The sequence below is a fragment of the Bufo bufo genome, chromosome 3, assembly GCF_905171765.1.
Source record: "Bufo bufo chromosome 3, aBufBuf1.1, whole genome shotgun sequence".
Lineage (NCBI taxonomy): Eukaryota > Metazoa > Chordata > Amphibia > Anura > Bufonidae > Bufo > Bufo bufo.
Genome location: NC_053391.1, coordinates 474,559,617 through 474,581,574, shown reverse-complemented (window position 1 = coordinate 474,581,574; position 21,958 = coordinate 474,559,617). Strand labels below are relative to the sequence as shown.

The 21,958-nt window shown below is 39.5% G+C and overlaps 1 long non-coding RNA gene across 1 annotated transcript; it reads right to left on the bottom strand.

Annotated features, from left to right (window-relative positions):
• Window positions 1-57: 57 nt before the first annotated feature.
• On the bottom strand, window positions 58-21,553 carry LOC120993485. The gene is made up of 4 exons (XR_005777278.1): window positions 21,424-21,553; window positions 20,374-20,378; window positions 3,602-3,605; window positions 58-73 (listed from the first exon to the last, which is right to left on the bottom strand). It is a non-coding gene; the product is annotated as an uncharacterized LOC120993485 (long non-coding RNA).
• Window positions 21,554-21,958: the final 405 nt, after the last annotated feature.

Genomic DNA, 21,958 nt, shown 5'->3' with positions numbered 1-21,958 from the left:
ATAATGCAACCGCATGCATCCATTCAGAACGTATCCGTTTGTATTATCTTTAACATAGCCAAAACTGATCCATCTTGAACACCATTGAAAGTCAATGGGGGAAGCATCCCTTTTCTATTGTGCCCTATAGTGTCAGTGAAAACGGATCCATCCACGTTGACTTACATTGTGTGTCAGGACGGATCCTTTTGGCTCAGTTTTGTCAGACGGACACCAAAATGCTGCAAGCAGCGTTTTGGTGTCTGCCTCCAAAGCGGAATGGAGGCGGAACACAGCCAAACTGATGCATTCTGAGCGGATCCTTATCCATTCAGAATGCATTAAGGGCAAAACTGATCCGTTTTGGACCGGATCTCACAAATGGAAACCAAAACGCCAGTGTGAAAGTAGCCTAATATGCATGGGCCCTCCTAAGTCTCTCTCTTATTTGCAGATGTGGGGGGAAATCAGGATCAGACAGTTGGATTTCAATTGCCCAGTCCTTTTGTTCTTGCGGAGATAAGCTACTGCTGACAGGACAAAAATACTTGTCCTATCCAAGCAGACATGTGTATGGAGGAGTAGGGAGAGACAGATGTCGGTCGTATCTATTATCTGAGTGTCTGATGTCTTACATAGCAGACACCTGGAGTGAATGTCTGTAATAGTCAATAAACATTTAACCCTTCAGATGTCATGGTCAATTGATACCATGGCATCTGAGGCTGGTTTTCCCAGCAGGACTGTACTGCAGGGCCCGGAACTGTACTCCTGTGTACTGATAAGGAGAGCCTTTGGTTTGCTGTTGTAGCCTTGGTCCCTCTGAAGGATCCAGGGCTACCACAGCAATGGTTTTGATGAAGCCCTGCTTATGGCAGAGCTCCATATGAACATAATGGAACTCCAATAGGCTGCAATAGTAATTTATTGCTGTCTATTGGAAAAGCAATCATATGTCCACATGTTAAAGTCCCTTAGGGGGATTTTTTTCTAAAAAGTCAAAAAAAATTATACAAAAAAAAATAAATATTTAAAAATGCAAATTGCCCCCTTGCCCATATTAAAAAAAAGAATAAACAATAAAAATAAAGATCATTTGTACCACCACATCCTAAAAAAAATAATATGTAAAGGTATTTATCCTATAGGACCAACACCGAAATGGAAATTCACAGCTTTTTCTTTGCTTATTCCCTTCCCATAAAAAAACACAAGAAAAACTATATAACTATATATATGTGGTTTTACTATAATCATACTGACCCCTAGAATGCAAGTCAGTTTTACTGCATAGGGAATGCCATAAAAACAAAATATTATTATATATTTTTTTAAATGCACATAGTACAATAGAATAAGACCGTTACAATAGTTAGTAATAGTAACCATTCCCAGAAGTGGATGCATATTGTGAAAGGCAATCCCAGCATCTATTGTCCATACCGAAACTGGTCCTTCCTTCACCATACTTGGCTATTATATAGAGCAATAGTCATTGGTATAAAGGACTTCCTAAACCTATCCATTCTACACTTCAGCTGGAAAGGGCTCTTATTGAAGCTATCCCATGATTCTGCACCAGTGAGTGTAGGGGATGAGGCTGATTATTATGAATATATGTAAACTTTGCTTGTATCCTTTTCTCAAGCACCAACTCTGGCAGTTGAAAACCTACCATCCTGCTTTCTTGATCAGTTTCCAAATCTGACACCCTAACACTACTTCCCAATGCAAAGAATATTACTCTCGCCTTCACTGATTAGTAAAACATTTCCAGTATCTTGTTGGAAACATTGAAGCATCTCAGCCTCCTCACAAAATACAGTCGACTGGTTCCCTTTTTTGGATCTTATTGACGTTCCTCTGCCAGTCTAGCTTTTTGTCCAGGTGAACCCCCAGGTATTTATAACTGCTTACAATCTTGACTTCCTGTCTGTTAATAATGATTGGCCAGACGGGTTCCTTCTTTTTGCCAAACCTATTATCTTTTTTGTCTTTGCCACATTGAGTAGTAGCCCATATTCTGCACAACAGTTGACATAATTATGCATTGGTTGCCTGTACTCCTTCTCCTCACCATTTTTAATACATCCAACCATATACTTAGCATAAGGTGTTTTCCCACAATTAACATATAAATAGATTAGTGGAAGTCTAATTGCTGGAAAACAGTGGCCAAACATATACACAGCCAACTCCAGCTGAGTGTGCTCAGTTAGCTGTTTCCCTAGACACACACATTAGTCTAGTTCTTCATACAACTCTCCACCACAATAGCCATAGAAAATAAGTAGAGATGGCGGTCCCATTTCAAGGGATTAATTAGGCATAAAATAGTTTGTTCACAACCAATCCCTAATTTATTAATTAGCAAATGGGGGACAAATGTTAACAGTAGAGATGAGAAAATTGATTTAAAACAAATTGAATTTGACCCAAATTTTCAAAAACATTCTTTCAAAATAGAATCAATTCAATCTGGGCAAATTTTTTAAAATAACATAAGCAATTTTTCAAATTGATTTGGGCCATATTTATTTGACCAATTCGGTCAAATCAATAAATTTACTTGTCACTAGTTTACTCTTCGATAGTCACAAGAGTGCCAAAAACATTTCAGGGAACAATGATTTACTTACTATTGCTTATCCTAATTCCCTTTTGGTCCCACAAGATATAGAATTATGGCTAAAACCCTAAGACATTAATTTTCTATTATATTACAATAACTTACATTATATAGAAGATGCGTGCAAGTCTGGTGTGCCTGAGGAAACAATTCTGTGGGCCTGCAATCAGTCTATACATAAGAAATATATTAAAGGAGTTTCCCTACTAATGACACTTCTATGATCTGCTGCATTAAGCACTGCTCTTGGCAGTCCCATAGAACGGAATGGAATATTGCATGAATTTCACTGTTCTATTCCCATTAATTAGTTATTAGGAATGAGTGAATCGACTTCGGATGAAACATTAAAAATCGATTCTCATAATACTTTGTTTGAATACTGTAATAACTTTGGCTCATCTGAGCCCATACATTTTAACACAGTATGGAACGCTCGCTCCATACTGTATTCAAACAAAGTATTATGCGAATCGACTTCGGATGTTTTATCCAAAGTCGATTCGCTCATCCCTATTAGTTATCATATGGATAGGGGAACATGTTGTTAATTTTAAAGCTCATTTTTTTTCAAAAATGCTAAAGCCAAAGATAATTTTTCATACAAGCATGTGATCGCCTCTCAATAAACTTTAAAATGGTGTTTTATATAACTTCGGTTCACTGGAAGATACAGTTAGAGCACGGACATGGTGTGGCGAGATATGGTACTTTCAACTTCAGTCATAGGAGAAAATAAATTAAACCCTACTTTAGAGTTGTTATGAGGTGTTTGTGATTACATATTTCACCAAACATGAAGCAGTATATGTTGATCAGACATCTATTTATTGCTCTCATTCAATCAAAGGATTTTGTTCCAGAAATGTTGCAGTTTCTTAAGATGTAATTTTCCAAACTTTTTTTCTTTTGTGATGCTGTATTCTTTTTGGAGTGATATGGCTTTTTGCTGGCGACTCTTTAAGGAAAACATTCATCAGCTCTCGTTTGCACTGGCCTGATTACACAGGCCGATGCAAACTTTGAATATGGGGAGAATAATTGCTACTGCAGTCATTCCTCCCTCCTTCTCTACTCTTCATTATGGGGCACACATCCTAATGAAAGATGCTCATCGGCCCATGAAAAACCGCTCAGTTATACAGGACAATTTTCAGGAAAAAGTGTTTGTATAAAAACTAGTTCCTGAAAATTGGCCTGAAATCGTGCAAGTCTCATAGGGCCTTAACAAGAGAACAATGCTTTTTAGTCTTTTTCAAACTTATGAACATAGATATTTAATGCACTTTGAGGGGTCATATGATTGTGACTTGGACTGAAATTGCTGAGACACTCACCTGTGGGAAGATTGACAACTGTCTTGAATGATCTCCATTTCTAAACAATCCTCATTGTAGAAGGGTGAATTTCAAGTTGTTTGGAGGTTGCTATATAATTCCTTCAGAATTGTCTAGAAAGAATTGTTTATTTGAGGTCAGGACTGAAGTCCTTCTTGGCATGAAATTGAGATACTGTACACCAGAAGTTCTGCTTAGACATACATGTAATCACACTTCTTGTCTTATTTTGTGCAGCTGAATTTGTAGCATCTGACTGCTAATTATAATACATATAGGGAGTGCAGAATTATTAGGCAAGTTGTATTTTTGAGGATTAATTTTATTATTGAACAACAACCATGTTCTCAATAAACCCAAAAAACTCATTAATATCAAAGCTGAATATTTTTGGAAGTAGTTTTTAGTTTGTTTTTAGTTTTAGCTATTTTAGGGGGATATCTGTGTGTGCAGGTGACTATTACTGTGCATAATTATTAGGCAACTTAACAAAAAACAAATATATACCCATTTCAATTATTTATTTTTACCAGTGAAACCAATATAACATCTCAACATTCACAAATATACATTTCTGACATTCAAAAACAAAACAAAAACAAATCAGTGACCAATATAGCCACCTTTCTTTGCAAGGACACTCAAAAGCCTGCCATCCAAGGATTCTGTCAGTGTTTTGATCTGTTCACCATCAACATTGTGTGCAGCAGCAACCACAGCCTCCCAGACACTGTTCAGAGAGGTGTACTGTTTTCCCTCCTTGTAAATCTCACATTTGATGATGGACCACAGGTTCTCAATGGGGTTCAGATCAGGTGAACAAGGAGGCCATGTCATTAGATTTTCTTCTTTTTTACCCTTTCTTGCCAGCCACGCTGTGGAGTACTTGGACGCGTGTGATGGAGCATTGTCCTGCATGAAAATCATGTTTTTCTTGAAGGATGCAGACTTCTTCCTGTACCACTGCTTGAAGAAGGTGTCTTCCAGAAACTGGCAGTAGGACTGGGAGTTGAGCTTGACTCCATCCTCAACCCGAAAAGGCCCCACAAGCTCATCTTTGATGATACCAGCCAAAACCAGTACTCCACCTCCACCTTGCTGGCGTCTGAGTCGGACTGGAGCTCTCTGCCCTTTACCAATCCAGCCACGGGCCCATCCATCTGGCCCATCAAGACTCACTCTCATTTCATCAGTCCATAAAACCTTAGAAAAATCAGTCTTGAGATATTTCTTGGCCCAGTCTTGACGTTTCAGCTTGTGTGTCTTGTTCAGTGGTGGTCGTCTTTCAGCCTTTCTTACCTTGGCCATGTCTCTGAGTATTGCACACCTTGTGCTTTTGGGCACTCCAGTGATGTTGCAGCTCTGAAATATGGCCAAACTGGTGGCAAGTGGCATCTTGGCAGCTGCACGCTTGACTTTTCTCAGTTCATGGGCAGTTATTTTGCGCCTTGGTTTTTCCACACGCTTCTTGCGACCCTGTTGACTATTTTGAATGAAACGCTTGATTGTTCGATGATCACGCTTCAGAAGCTTTGCAATTTTAAGAGTGCTGCATCCCTCTGCAAGATATCTCACTATTTTTGACTTTTCTGAGCCTGTCAAGTCCTTCTTTTGACCCATTTTGCCAAAGGAAAGGAAGTTACCTAATAATTATGCACACCTAATATAGGGTGTTGATGTCATTAGACCACACCCCTTCTCATTACAGAGATGCACATCACCTAATATGCTTAATTGGTAGTAGGCTTTCGAGCCTATACAGCTTGGAGTAAGACAACATGCATAAAGAGGATGATGTGGTCAAAATACTCATTTGCCTAATAATTCAGCACTCCCTGTACATGATATGTCAGGACATCAATAAATATGGATATTACCTCAATAACTAAGAAAAGAAAGCCATCACACTGCAGAGGCCCATTCAGCATATATCTATGCAGTTAGCTGACCTGGCTTCATCAGAAGCATTGCTGTCACTTTGGATTTGAAATAAGGCAGCAATAATCTTTTGACAAAGGGAACTTTGACATTTTGCATGTTAACATTAGCAATAAGTGGCTGTAAATTATCACTCATCATACTATTAGTACAGAAATTAAATAGAAGTTAAATGAAAATTAAAACATACTGTTTAACCGCCTCAGGACCGCCGTACGCAGGATTGCGTCCTGGCGGCAGCCCTGATATTCTGGGTGGACGCATATACGCGTCCTCTCGCGAGAGGCGAGATTTCCTGTGAACGCGCACACACAGGCGCGCGCGTTCACAGGATCGGAAGGTAAGTGAGTGGATCTAAAGCCTGCCAGCGGCGATCGTTCGCTGGCAGGCTGTAGATGCGATTTTTTTTAACCCCTAACAGGTATATTAGACGCTGTTTTGATAACAGCATCTAATATACCTGCTACCTGGTCCTCTGGTGGTCCCTTTTGTTTGGATCGACCACCAGAGGACACAGGTAGCTCAGTAATAAGTAGCACCAAGACCCACACCACACTACACCCCCCCTGTCACTTATTAACCCCTTATTAACCCTTGATCACCCCATATAGACTCCCTGATTACCCCCCTGTCATTGATCACCCCCCTGTAAGGCTCCATTCAGACGTCCGTATGTTTTTTACGGATCCACGGATACATGGATCGGATCCGCAAAACACATACGGACGTCTGAATGAAGCCTTACAGGGGGGTGATCACCCCATATAGACTCCCTGATCACCCCCCTGTCATTGATCACCCCCCTGTAAGGCTCCATTCAGATGTCCGTATGTTTTTTACGGATCCACGGATACATGGATCGGATCCGCAAAACACATACGGACGTCTGAATGAAGCCTTACAGGGGGGTGATCACCCCATATAGACTCCCTGATCACCCCCCTGTCATTGATCACCCCCCTGTAAGGCTCCATTCAGATGTCCGTATGTTTTTTACGGATCCACGGATACATGGATCGGATCCGCAAAACACATACAGACGTCTGAATGGAGCCTTACAGGGGGGTGATCACCCCATATAGACTCCCTGATCACCCCCCTGTCATTGATCACCCCCTTGTAAGGCTGGCTCCATTCAGAGGTCCAAATGTGTTTTGCGGATCCACGGATCCATGGATCGGATCCGCAAAACACATACGGACGTCTGAATGGAGCCTTACAGGGGGGTGATCAATGACAGGGGGGTGATCACCCCATATAGACTCCCTGATCACCCCCCTGTCATTGATTACCCCCCTGTCATTGATCACCCCCCTGTAAGGCTCCATTCAGACGTCCGTATGTTTTTTACGGATCCACGGATACATGGATCGGATCCGCAAAACACATACAGACGTCTGAATGGAGCCTTACAGGGGGGTGATCAATGACAGGGGGGTGATCACCCTATATAGACTCCCTGATCACCCCCCTGTCATTGATCACCCCCCTGTAAGGCTCCATTCAGACATCCGTATGTGTTTTACGGATCCACGGATCCATGGATCGGATCCGCAAAACACATACGACATCTGAATGGAGCCTTACAGGGGGGTGATCAATGACAGGGGGGTGATCACCCCATATAGACTCCCTGATCACCCCCCTATCATTGATCACCCCCCTGTCATTGATCACCCCCCTGTAAGGCTCCATTCAGACGTCCGTATGTTTTTTACGGACCCACGGATACATGGCACAAGTTAGTGGAAATAGATTTTTTTAGTTTTTTGTTTTTTCTTACAAAGTCTCATATTCCACTAACTTGTGACAAAAAATAAAATTTCACATGAACTCACCATACCCCTCACGGAATTCAAATGCGTAAAATTTTTTAGACATTTATATTCCAGACTTCTTCTCACGCTTTAGGGCCCCTAAAATGCCAGGGCAGTATACAGGGAGTGCAGAATTATTAGGCAAATGAGTATTTTGACCACATCATCCTCTTTATGCATGTTGTCTTACTCCAAGCTGTATAGGCTCGAAAGCCTACTACCAATTAAGCATATTAGGTGATGTGCATTGCTGTAATGAGAAGGGGTGTGGTCTAATGACATCAACACTCTATATTAGGTGTGCATAATTATTAGACAATTTCCTTTCCTTTGGCAAAATGTGTCAAAAGAAGGACTTGACAGGCTCAGAAAAGTCAAAAATAGTGAGATATCTTGCAGAGGGATGCAGCACTCTTAAAATTGCAAAGCTTCTGAAGCGTGATCATCGAACAATCAAGCGTTTCATTCAAAATAGTCAACAGGGTCGCAAGAAGCGTGTGGAAAAACCAAGGCGCAAAATAACTGCCCATGAACTGAGAAAAGTCAAGCGTGCAGCTGCCAAGATGCCACTTGCCACCAGTTTGGCCATATTTCAGAGCTGCAACATCACTGGAGTGCCCAAAAGCACAAGGTGTGCAATACTCAGAGACATGGCCAAGGTAAGAAAGGCTGAAAGACGACCACCACTGAACAAGACACACAAGCTGAAACGTCAAGACTGGGCCAAAAAATATCTCAAGACTGATTTTTCTAAGGTTTTATGGACTGATGAAATGAGAGTGAGTCTTGATGGGCCAGATGGATGGGCCCGTGGCTGGATTGGTAAAGGGCAGAGAGCTCCAGTCCGACTCAGACGCCAGCAAGGTGGAGGTGGAGTACTGGTTTGGGCTGGTATCATCAAAGATGAGCTTGTGGGGCCTTTTCGGGTTGAGGATGGAGTCAAGCTCAACTCCCAGTCCTACTGCCAGTTTCTGGAAGACACCTTCTTCAAGCAGTGGTACAGGAAGAAGTCTGCATCCTTCAAGAAAAACATGATTTTCATGCAGGACAATGCTCCATCACACGCGTCCAAGTACTTCACAGCGTGGCTGGCAAGAAAGGGTATAAAAGAAGAAAATCTAATGACATGGCCTCCTTGTTCACCTGATCTGAACCCCATTGAGAACCTGTGGTCCATCATCAAATGTGAGATTTACAAGGAGGGAAAACAGTACACCTCTCTGAACAGTGTCTGGGAGGCTGTGGTTGCTGCTGCACGCAATGTTGATGGTGAACAGATCAAAACACTGACAGAATCCATGGATGGCAGGCTTTTGAGTGTCCTTGCAAAGAAAGGTGGCTATATTGGTCACTGATTTGTTTTTGTTTTGTTTTTGAATGTCAGAAATGTATATTTGTGAATGTTGAGATGTTATATTGGTTTCACTGGTAAAAATAAATAATTGAAATGGGTATATATTTGTTTTTTGTTAAGTTGCCTAATAATTATGCACAGTAATAGTCACCTGCACACACAGATATCCCCCTAAAATAGCTAAAACTAAAAACAAACTAAAAACTACTTCCAAAAATATTCAGCTTTGATATTAATGAGTTTTTTGGGTTCATTGAGAACATGGTTGTTGTTCAATAATAAAATTAATCTTAAAAAATACAACTTGCCTAATAATTCTGCACTCCCTGTAAATACCCCACATGTGACCCCATTTCGGAAAGAAGACACCCCAAGGTATTCGCTGAGGGGCATATTGAGTCCATGAAAGATTGAAATTTTTGTCCCAAGTTAGCGGAAAGGGAGACTTTGTGAGAAAAAAAAAAAAAATCAATTTCCGCTAACTTGTGCCAAAAAAAAAAAATTCGATGAACTCGCCATGCCCCTCATTGAATAACTTGGGGTGTCTTATTTCCAAAATGGGGTCACATGTGGGGTATTTATACTGCCCTGGCATTTTAGGGGCCCTAAAGCGTGAGAAGAAGTCTGGGATCCAAATGTCTAAAAATGCCCTCCTAAAAGGAATTTGGGCCCCTTTGCGCATCTAGGCTGCAAAAAAGTGTCACACATGTGGTATCGCCGTACTCAGGAGAAGTTGGGCAATGTGTTTTGGGGTGTCATTTTACATATACCCCTTGCTGGGTGAGATAAATATCTCGGTCAAATGCCAACTTTGTATAATAAAATGGGAAAAATTGTCTTTTGCCAAGATATTTTTCTTACCCAGCATGGGTATATGTAAAAAGACACCCCAAAACACATTGCTCAACTTCTCCCCAATACGGCGATACCACATGTGTGACACTTTTTTGCAGCCTATTTGGGCAAAGGGTCCCACATTCCAAAGAGCACCTTTAGGATTTCACAGGGCATTTTGTACACATTTTGATTTCAAACTACTTCTCATGCATTAGGGCCCCTAAAATGCCAGGGCAGTATAACTACCCCACAAGTGACCCCATTTTGGAAAGAAGACACCCCAAGGTATTCCGTGAGGGGCATGGCGAGTTCCTAGAATTTTTTATTTTTTGTCACAAGTTAGCGGAAAATGCTGATTTTATTTATTTTTTTTTTTTTTCTTACAAAGTCTCATATTCCACTAACTTGTGACAAAAAATAAAAACGTCCATGAACTCATTATGCCCATCACGAAATACCTTGGGATGTCTTCTTTCCAAAATGGGGTCACTTGTGGGTTAGTTATACTGCCCTGGCATTTTAGGGGCCCTAATGCGTGAGAAGTAGTTTGAAATCAAAATGTGTAAAAAATGCCCTGTGAAATCCTAAAGGTGCTCTTTGGAATGTGGGCCCCTTTGCCCACCTAGGCTGCAAAGAAGTGTCACACATGTGGTATCGCCGTACTCAGGAGAAGTTGGGCAATGTATTTTGGGGTGTCATTTTACATATACCCATGCTGGGTGAGATAAATATCTTGGTCAAATGCCAACTTTGTATAAAAAAAATTGAAAAGTTGTCTTTAGCCGAGATATTTCTCTCACCCAGCATGGGTATATGTAAAAAATACACCCCAAAACACATTGCCCAACTTCTCCTGAGTACAGTGATACTAGATGTGTGACACTTTTTTGCAGCCTAGGTGGGCAAAGGGGCCCACATTCCAAAGAGCACCTTCAGGATTTTACAGGGCATTTTTTACACATTTTGATTTCAAACTACTTCTCGCGCATTAGGGCCCCTAAAATGCCAGGGCAGTATAACTACCCCACAAGTGACCCCATTTTGGAAATAAGACACCCCAAGTTATTCCGTGAGGGGCATGGCGAGTTCCTAGAATTTTTTATTTTTTGTCACAAGTTAGCGGAAAATGAGACTTTGTAAGAAAAAAAAAATAATAATAATTTTCCGCTAACTTGTGACAAAAAATAAAAACTTCCATGAACTCACTTTGCCCATCAGCGAATACCTTAGGGTGTCTACTTTCCGAAATGGGGTCACTTGTGGGGTTTTTCTACTGTCTGGGCATTGTAGAACCTCAGGAAACATGACAGGTGCTCAGAAAGTCAGAGATGCTTCAAAAAGCGGAAATTCACATTTTTGTACCATAGTTTGTAAACGCTTTAACTTTTACCCAAACCATTTTTTTTTTACCCAAACATTTTTTTTTATCAAAGACATGTAGAACAATAAATTTAGAGAAAAAATTATATATAGATGTAGTTTTAAAAAAAAAAAATTACAACTGAAAGTGAAAAATGACATTTTTTGCAAAAATTTCGATTAATAACAAAAAAAGTTAAAATGTCAGCAGCAATGAAATACCACCAAATGAAAGCTCTATTAGTGAGAAGAAAAGGAGGTAAAATTCATTTGGGTGGTAAGTTGCATGACTGAGCAATAAACGGTGAAAGTAGTGTAGGTCAGAAGTGTAAAAAGTGGCCTGGTCATTAAGGGTGTTTAAGCTAGGGGGGCTGAGGTGGTTAAATATTTCCAATAGGATGACTAATTAAAGGGACATTACTGTTCTGCCCAGCTGGGTTAGTCTTGGTATTTCTGAAGTGTTTAGTGTGGTTATAGCACCATCTAGCCGTGTTAAGTTGTATTACACTTTGTTTTTCCTGTTACAAACACTACTGCATTGTGGGTTGTGCACTGCATTGTGGGAGTTCAAAGCATTCTGGGAAAAAGAAGTCTCCAGGACACAGTTCAGCGCTTTCCTATGTATGTTTCCTTCTCAAACTTAACCATCCTTGTAAAAGCATATCTGGTGAGAGATCTACCTTCATTTCAGGGATATTGTGTGTTGCAGAGCTGTTCAGCTAGTTGCAATTGTTATTCAGGGAGTTATAACTGTTAAATGTTAGACATGTAATCTTATGTATAGGCAGCCATTTTACCACGTGCTTTTACTGATGACTGTAAATGTTATAGTACATGCTATGCTTTATACTTTATATTTTGTATCAAGAAACCACGGCACTCTATAGCTGCTTTTAAGTTGCTTGTTTTATTTCATTATATATCTTTTTTCATTTTTATATATCCATCCAAAAATTAGCCACTGGCCAACGTTTTGGTCTAGTCTTAGACCTTGTTCATGGCCTAATGTATAAACAAGTAAATGTTTCAAATTAATGTTTTAAATATATACATCAATAGAAAATAGTTATTTGTCAGGTAACATATAATACAATATAGTTGACAATGTATTTATAAGTATATCATTATTGGGAAGAAAAATCTCTATCATATAGGAGAATACATAACGGACCAAAATCATATAAGCATATGTCCATTCAGGTGATCTATCAACAACACAGTATGACACAGGGTGAGAGCAGTAGTCTAAATTGGGACGCTGTGATAGAGATATCCAAATAGCGGTGACAGGATGTACGTAGGGTATCTGCGGAATCCAAACAGTATAATATTAGGTAAAGACTAAAACAGTATTCCTATCATGTAGGTAATACAAGTAATATAGTTCGGACCACTTAGGTATAATGCCAGTAGACTTAGATATAGATATAATGCCAGATCGACAGATAAAGGTAACAGATAACTAACAGGATTCCTAGTTTTTGGACATAAACACAGATAGTGGCAGGATCCTTAGTCATTAATTGTAGGAGCGCACATACCTTAGTCTGCAGACTAAGGTATGTGCGCTCCTACAATTAATGACTAAGGATCCTGCCACTATCTGTGTTTATGTCCAGAAACTAGGAATCCTGTTAGTTATCTGTTACCTTTATCTGTCGATCTGGCATTATATCTATATCTAAGTCTACTGGCATTATACCTAAGTGGTCCGAACTATATTACTTGTATTACCTACATGATAGGAATACTGTTTTAGTCTTTACCTAATATTATACTGTTTGGATTCCGCAGATACCCTACGTACATCCTGTCACCGCTATCTGGATATCTCTATCACAGCGTCCCAATTTAGACTACTGCTCTCACCCTGTGTCATACTGTGTTGTTGATAGATCACCTGAATGGACATATGCTTATATGATTTCGGTCCTTTATGTATTCTCCTATATGATAGAGATTTTTCTTCCCAATAATGATATACTTATAAATACATTGTCAACTATATTGTATTATATGTTACCTGACAAATAACTATTTTCTATTGATGTATATATTTAAACATTAATTTAAAACATTTACTTGTTTATACATTAGGCCGTGAACAAGGTCTAAGACTAGACCGAAACGTTGGCCAGTGGCTAATTTTTGTATGGATATATAAAAATGAAAAAAGATATATAATGAAATAAAACAAGCAACTTAAAAGCAGCTATAGAGTGCCGTGGTTTCTTGATACAAATTATATGCACCTTTACCACTGAGCACCGCCCACCATATAAAGGAGTGCCGCTCAACCACCTTTTCTCAATGCTTTATACTTTATACTCCTGTTTTATCAATCAATCACACTTGTACAATCTCTCACTCACGTGCACCACGCAGAGAGTGCAACCTGTTGACCAATAAACAAGTTAGACTACAAATAAGAGTCCTCTTATTTGGAGGAGAGGAATGGTTTATGCTGAAAGTCAGCCTGCACACTGTGTGAACGTGTAAGAAGACAGAACAACTACCATAAATTTTTATCACATATTAACAGCCTATGTAATTTTTTGAAGTCACTCCAAGTATTCTACTTTCTGTCCTGATTCTTTAAAGGGAATATGTCAGTTTTACCAGTGTTATGGTGTTCTAACTAAGGGTAACAAACTAGTGACGGATTCCCTTAGCAAACTGCTCAGTTACTTTCATTAATTGACCTAGGTGTTTTGCTAAAATCTTTTACTGAGCAGATCCAACTCATGCCAATGAGTCTTGAATATTCACGAGCTGCTGGCTTTCTCCACCCCCTTGCTGCTAACTCAGTTGAAAAAAGTCTGTCAATTAGTGTCAGGGGTGGAGAAATCCAGAAGCTCCTTAATATCTGGACTCATTGACATGTGCTGGAGCTGTTAGAACCTGCATAAAACGGATTACAGATTCCCTTCAAATTCCTCCTTTGTTTGGACTTTTAACTTGGCAAATTGCTTTGTTTAACTTTTGCATCTTCCCATCAAAACAGCAGATAAATGACAATGGATTACTTATTTCTATAGCATTTTTATCTCTCTGTGTTGACTGCTGCAGAAAAATATATATTGTATTTAAATTTCAATTGTATTTCTGCTGAAATAAAAATGAAAAACAGCCAAAAATTATATTAAAAAAATGCCCCTTTAAAGAAAAATGGCATATAACTACCAATTAATTATAGCAGCAAAAAGAAATATTTGAAAAGAAATCTAATAATAAAAGTCTTGATAACATAGCTGTAGTGAAAAATTTAAATGAATGAAAGGAAAGTTTGTAGTTTTGATGGCAAGGCAATACAATTTTTTATTCTATGAATATCCTTATCATACACTACTGAATTTAATTAGAGTAATTTCACTTTGCAAAAACTTTTGAAAGGTCATAGTGACATATGTAAGGTTTTGATCAGTGGGGGTTCTAGTGCTGAGACACAGACCAGGGGTAGGCAACCTCCAGCCCTCCAGCTCTTGTTAAACTACAACTCCCGGCATACATACTTACTCTGCATTTCTCAGAACTCTCATAGAAATTAATGGAGCATGTTAGGAATTGCAGTTTCACAACAGCTGAAGTGCCAAAGGTTGCTGATCCCTGCCCCAGACGATCACTAACATGAGATTAGAAGCGTTCAGGTGAGTCTCTCCTCACTGTTGAAAATGGAAATAAAGATGGGTGCAATAGAAAGTCTATGACAATGTTTTCAGGTCCATTTTCAGGAACAGCACTCAGCTAAGCACTTCTAAGCTTTAATTTTAGCAATTGTTGGGGGTCTCAACATTTGTACCTCCCCTGATCAAAACTTTTGATATGCTATTATAGCAAAAGTATATACAAAGTGCAGTTATTCTTTAAACCACAGATGCACAACCTTTACTGGTTCGAGGGTCATGTTGTCAGATTGAAACAATCCCAAGGGCCGTAATAAAATGTAAAAAGGTACTGACATCTGAAATCTTTATAGCATATCAAAAATATACCATATGACATAAATTTCTGATAGATGCCGATTTTACCTCTAGAGCTTCCACTTATTGGGTGAATGGGGGTCTGTTTCTGCCCTATTTCTTACTTCTAAAAGAGACTTGAGCTATTTTAGGTTAGATGAGTTGCTGGAAGAATCGAGTGTTTCAATATTCCTATAGACTACAAAGAATGACCACTTCTCTGGTTTATCTTCTCCATACTGGAGTGCCACACATGGGTCAGAAAACCCCAATACTGCCAATATATGTTTTAGAGATGGCCACAAAGTGCACCATTAGAACTTGCCTGTCCCTGATTCTGCTCTACGGGCCACTTCTCTTTTCTCTAACATAAAAAATCCATGTTGGTAGCCACCAAACACAAAAAAGCATGTACAATACAGACCAAAAGTTTGGACACACCTTCTCATTCAAAGAGTTTTCTTTATTTTCATGACTATGAAGGCATCAAAACTATGAATTAACACATGTGGAATTATATACATAACAAACAAGTGTGAAACAACTGAAAATATGTCATATTCTAGGTTCTTCAAAGTAGCCACCTTTTGCTTTGATTACTGCTTTGCACACTCTTGGCATTCTCTTGATGAGCTTCAAGAGGTAGTCCCCTGAAATGGTTTTCACTTCACAGGTGTGCCCTGTCAGGTTTAATAAGTGGGATTTCTTGCCCTAGAAATGGGTTGGGACCATCAGTGGCGTTGAGGAGAAGTCAGGTGGATACACAGCGGATAGTCCTACTGAATAGATTGTTAGAATTTGTATTATGGCAAGAAAAAAGCAGCTAAGTAAAGAAAAACGAGTGGCCATCATTACTTTAAGAAATGAAGGTCAGTCAGTCAGCCGAAAAATTGGGAAAACTTTGAAAGTAAGGGCTATTTGACCATGAAGGAGAGTGATGGGGTGCTGCTCCAGATGACCTGGCCTCCACAGTCACCGGACCTGAACCCAATCGAGATGGTTTGGGGTGAGCTGGACCGCAGAGTGAAGGCAAAAGGGCCAACAAGTGCTAAGCATCTCTGGGAACTCCTTCAAGACTGTTGGAAGACCATTTCAGGGGACTAACTCTTGAAGCTCATCAAGAGAATGCCAAGAGTGTGCAAAGCAGTAATCAAAGCAAAAGGTGGCTACTTTTAAGAACCTAGAATATGACATATTTTCAGTTGTTTCACACTTGCTTGTTATGTATATAATTCCACATGTGTTAATTCATAGTTTTGATGCCTTCATAGTCATGAAAATAAAGAAAACTCTTTGAATGAGAAGGTGTGTCCAAACCTTTGGTCTGTACTGTATGTTACCAGATCGCTGGGGGATGCACAGAACGGCATTGTGGGCTGCATGTGGCCCTTGAGCCACTGGTTGTGCACTCTATATAGTCCATGATAGACAGCTATTGCAGGAATAAGCACAGTTTCTCTCTCCTGAATATTTTATACTGGTGCATCACCCTCATCTATCCCTTAATCTAATACTATAGAGACAGAATATACTGTTCCTTTCAAGTTCTCATCTTGAGTACTAAATATAATGATAATCTTGGGTATTTGGCAAAGAATGAAAGATTGTGCAAGATTTTAGTGTACGTGACCATTAGTTCAGCTAATTTAAAAATGGATTTTCCAATACAAAAGCCCAGATTCTCGCTGTGTTGCTTGAGGCAGGCTTGAGGAGGATACTAGAAGTTGACATTCCCAAGGGAGGAAAGGACAAGTGCTGCCTCCCAGGCAGTGAACAGCTGCTTTGGTGACAACTGCCAGATGGAGGCAACAGGAAGAGATGTTGAGAGGATTAGAAAACACAAATACTGTAAAATTGCTTTGAAAGTTTTTTTTGTAGACTACCATTGAAAACCATCCTATGAATTATTAATTATGAAATTGAAAAATAATGGTTAAAATGGTTTTAAGCCTTCTAAATATTTACAGAAACAATTAAGGGCTGTAATCATTATTTAACACTTTAACACTATTCCAGATTTCCTTAATCTTCTTCTCATCATAAAATCAACAAAGCAAACATATGCTCAGGGCCAGCTTTCTCCGGTCCTGTTCCCTGCGGTCCTCTACTTAAGCAATTGGCAGTAGTTTAGTTTAGATTGACATATGTCACCTCTGACCCTAGCTAGCCGACTTAAGAATACACTGAAGCAAGCAGCAGAAAAAAGCTTGTTACAGGAATATATCAAATAAGCAATCTGTTCTTATTACAGGAGAAACAATATTACAGAATATTATTAGGTACTTTTAGATCAGCTGTCATTGTGTGAATGTGCAGAAAATTATCACATGCCATGTTCTACAGTTCAAGCATAACCTGACTCTACTGTAGATTTAAAGGGAGTCTGTCACCTGAAAATTCACTATTAAACCAGGCACATTGCTTTGTAAGGATAGCTCAGCAGTGTAATCACACATTTGACTTCCAGATTGGTTGCTTCATTCTGGAGAAAAGGTACTTTTAATCCATATGCAAATGAGCAATTAAGTGCACCCAGGGAGAATCTAAGCTACTCTGTACAATGTGGCAAGGGCCCACCCTCGGTGCACTTAATTTCTCATTAGCATAAGAATTAAAATAAAATTTTCTCCACGATAAATCAACAGATCACTAAGTGAAAGGTATCATTAGATTCACCTGAACTAGCCTTAAAAGCCATACATAAAGGTGCACCTGTAATGGGTGCAGAGGTAGCATTTACTCTGAACCTCTAGTACCTAAGGTCCCTCTGCCACATAGGAAAGCACCAGCATTATAAATACCACATGTAACATGGGGAGATCTGTTACAGATTTTGCATTCAGGTTCATGAGCTACAAGTTTTATAGCTATAGCAAACATTTCTATAATACAGAAACATACACAGATATATTTGGGAATTATATTCTTTATGAATAAGACTGCAGACGTGTGAAAATCACAGAAAAAGATAAAAATAAAAAATAAAAAAAACATCCTGCACAATATGATAAATAAATATGTGGATGTCAATTGCTACATTTATGGAAAAAAAATCACAGAAAGAAAATAATAATAATAATGCACTAATAAAATAGATGCAAGCATTATATATAGACTAAGCCCTCATTCTGATATGATCAAATCTGAGACTCTTAGCCAATATATTTTAATCAAAACACATCTGTGCCTACCTACCCCCGCCAAGATGGTCTCAGGTCAGGCAGGTCCTACGTTAAACATACCTATGCCATTGGGCATCTATGTTCGGGAGTGCAGACTCTGCACATATAGTGTGCTGCTCCTAGTCACCTCTATGTGCATCCAGTAACCAATGAGAGGAGGAGCAGACACAACTATATGCACCATGTAATCAAGGTGGCCTGTTTGATAGGAAAGGAGAAAGTGCACAGGAATGCTACTCAAGCTCATGCTGACCTGAGACCACCTTGGCAGGGGTAGGTAGGCACAGATGTGTTTCGATCAAAATATATTGGCTAAGAGTGTCAAATTTTATCATATCAGAATGAGGGATTAGTCTGTATATAATGCTTGCATCTATTTTGTGCATTATTATTTTCTCTCTGTGATTTTTTACAGATGACTGAAGTTTTGATTTGGCTGCTTGCCCAATTTCCCAAAGAAATTTGACAAATTACTTTGCCACGAAGCGCATTCCTTTGTATGTAGCAGGTGGAATGACAGGGAACTCCCCCCATTATTGAACCCCTCAGATGCCGCATTCATTGCTGATCACAGCATCTGAGGCTACAATTGATGTCTTTTAGAGGTTAATCAGGGTATTCATCTTATCCATTTGCTCACGTAGAGGCCATCGCAGCCATCTTGATTGAATACACAGCGTGAAGTCTCGCATGGTGACATGATGACGTTATCACATTGGCCGGGAATGGTGAAGTCATCACTGATGACGTCACCATATACGGCCAGCGCAACGGCATGGTGACATCATACGTCATCCAGCATGAGATTTTGCGCGGTTTCTGCAATCAAGATGGCCACACCAGCCTCTTCTCACTCAAATGGATGAGGTGAGTATTTTTATGTTTTACCACCATTTCAGGAAAAATGGAGTGTGAGAAAATTCAGCTTTGCGGAGAATCACTTTTTTTACTGAAATACTTTGTTAACTTCAATTCGCTCAACTGTAAATAAGAGCAATCCAAGCCAATTCTACCGAAATTCAGGTTATGCCTAGGTTAGCTGTAAAACTGTTTGCTTACTGGTGAGAACAGATGTATTGTACTGTATATTAGGCAATTAATGACATGGACCATCCTCATGCAGCACCCAGTGTACACAGTGGAGGCAGCACAAAGGACTGGAGAGGTGAGGAGCAGGTATGTATGAATTTCTGTTTCAGGAAGCAGGCTGCAGGCATCACATGAAACGTAATTATTTACAGAAAACCTCTGTAAAATAAAAAAAAATTAAAAATTGCTGCTTTTCCCATATTAAAAAAAAAAAGAAACCATTAAAAAAAAATAAAGATCATTAGCATCGCCAAGTCCCAAAATGCCCCTAAAAAGTTATGTAACTATGAAAAAATCGTTTTTTTTTCACATTTTTCGTGCATTGGTTTTCACAAGAAAAAAAAATATAAAAGTGGTATCAATATAATTGTACTGACCAGGAGAATGAAGCTAACATACCGCATAGAGAAACCCATAAAAATAGGGCCCACAGTCTTCAAAAAAGCCTAACTGGATGTTACCAGTTGGGGGTGTGACATTACACTGCTGCCAGTATCAGACTGTGCAGAAACACATCCCCTTTAAGTAGTATTTAATATGTGACCTCATTTAAACAAGAATGTCCTATGACAAATTATGTGTGCACCCACTAAGATTATGCTAATGTGTTAAGTAAAAACCATATTATTTTATACCTTTTTTAAAGCATTATAATATATCAAATTTAAAAGTATAACCTGATGTTCCTGACTCAGAATGCCAGATCTGCATCAGGGTCTCCACAGTGCCATTTATATTCTTTTTTTTTTATGAGGCAGAGTGGCCTTCGGGCCCATCAGGCACCAGAGCCTGGTGTGACTGCAACATTTGCACCCCCCATAGTTACACCATTGTATAAAACGCTAAATGTTCAAGGTACATGATTTATCACAACCATTTAAGTCCCACAGAACTTTCACTTACTCCTTTAGTTGACTAACGTGGATGGATGGGAACTTAGCTCTGACACACGGCTACAAGAGAATTCAGGGAAATGAGAAGCTAACGTGACACAAAGCAGACATTCTTTTGCAGTTCTGTGTAGGTAGGAGAGACAGTTCTGTTATAACTGGAGGGCTTCAACTTGACATGGCTACCTCCAATAACCTTTTGCTGACCTTAATAGATATGTGAAGCGATATTTTCTCCAGTATGCTTTCAAACAATTACTCTAGTAATTTAGATGTAGTGAAGCATATCGTCCTTCATGTTGCATGACATATCACAGCATTGGCATAGGCTCATAAAAGAGACTGATGTTATAGTTGCTGATGTCTGACACTGTTTGACAAGGTTAAAATAGTATTGATGTAAATAAAATCACAATCAATGCTAACATAACTAGGTAATAAGAGCTTCCCGTGCCTGTCTGTAAAGATTGCTAAACTTTGTCAAGTTTACCACAACCAATATTGACAGTGATAGTGGTCCTGCAGAGTATCTTTTGAAAGATGTTGGGATATCTATAGGGTAGCAGACGCAACAGCAACAGGATTCCTATACCTAAGGACTCCTGCACATGACTATATCTGTTTTTACAGTACGCAAATTGCAGATCCGCAAAACACGGATACCGAGAGCCTGAAACCATTTTTTTTAAGCTTTCAGAAATGTCCTATCCTCGTCCACAAAACAGACAAGAAAAGGGCATGTTCTATTTTTTTTGCGGGGCAGCAGAACAGAAATACGGATGTGCTGTTCGCATCTTTTGACGCCCCATTGAGTTTAATGGGTCTGCATCCAATCCACAAAAAATGCGGATCGTATGAGGGCCGAAAACACAGCCGTGTGCATGAGCCCTAAGAGTCAGAAGGACCTTTGCCTCATTAGAGGAAAATAGTACTCTTAAGTGGGATTGCACAGTTGGGATATTTTCCATAGGAAGTAGAATTGAGTTTATTATTTAGCATGGTTTGCTGATGTTACTTGTTACCTCTTGCTTTGCAAAGTAAGGCCTCATGAACTCAACTGTCTTTAAAGGGCATCTGTCAGGAGATTTGTACCTATGAAGCTGGCTGGCCTGTTGTATGTGCGTTTGGCATCTGAAGGCATCTATATTGGTCCCAAGTTCATATGTGCTTGGACTGCTGAGAAAAATAATAATAATATTTTAATAAATGCAAATTAGCCTCTAGGAGCAACGGAAAAATTGCTGTTACACCTAGAGGCTCAGCTCTCCCTGCAACTGCTGCTCCCTCTGCACTTTGACAGGGCCAGGCAGTGTAAACGTCATCACACCTGGACCTGACAATCAAAATTAAAAGGGCACGGGAGCTGCAGAGCTTCCATGAGTAATTGTAACGCTCCCGTTGCTCCTAGAGCCTTATTTGCATATATTAAAACATAATTTTTCTAAGTAATGCGGGCACATATGAACATGGGAACAACGCAGATGCCTTTAGCTGCTAAGTGCACATGCAACAGGTCAGCCAGGTACAAATCTACAGGTGCCCTTTAATATGGATTGGACGCAGATTCATTTCAATGGGCCCACAAAAT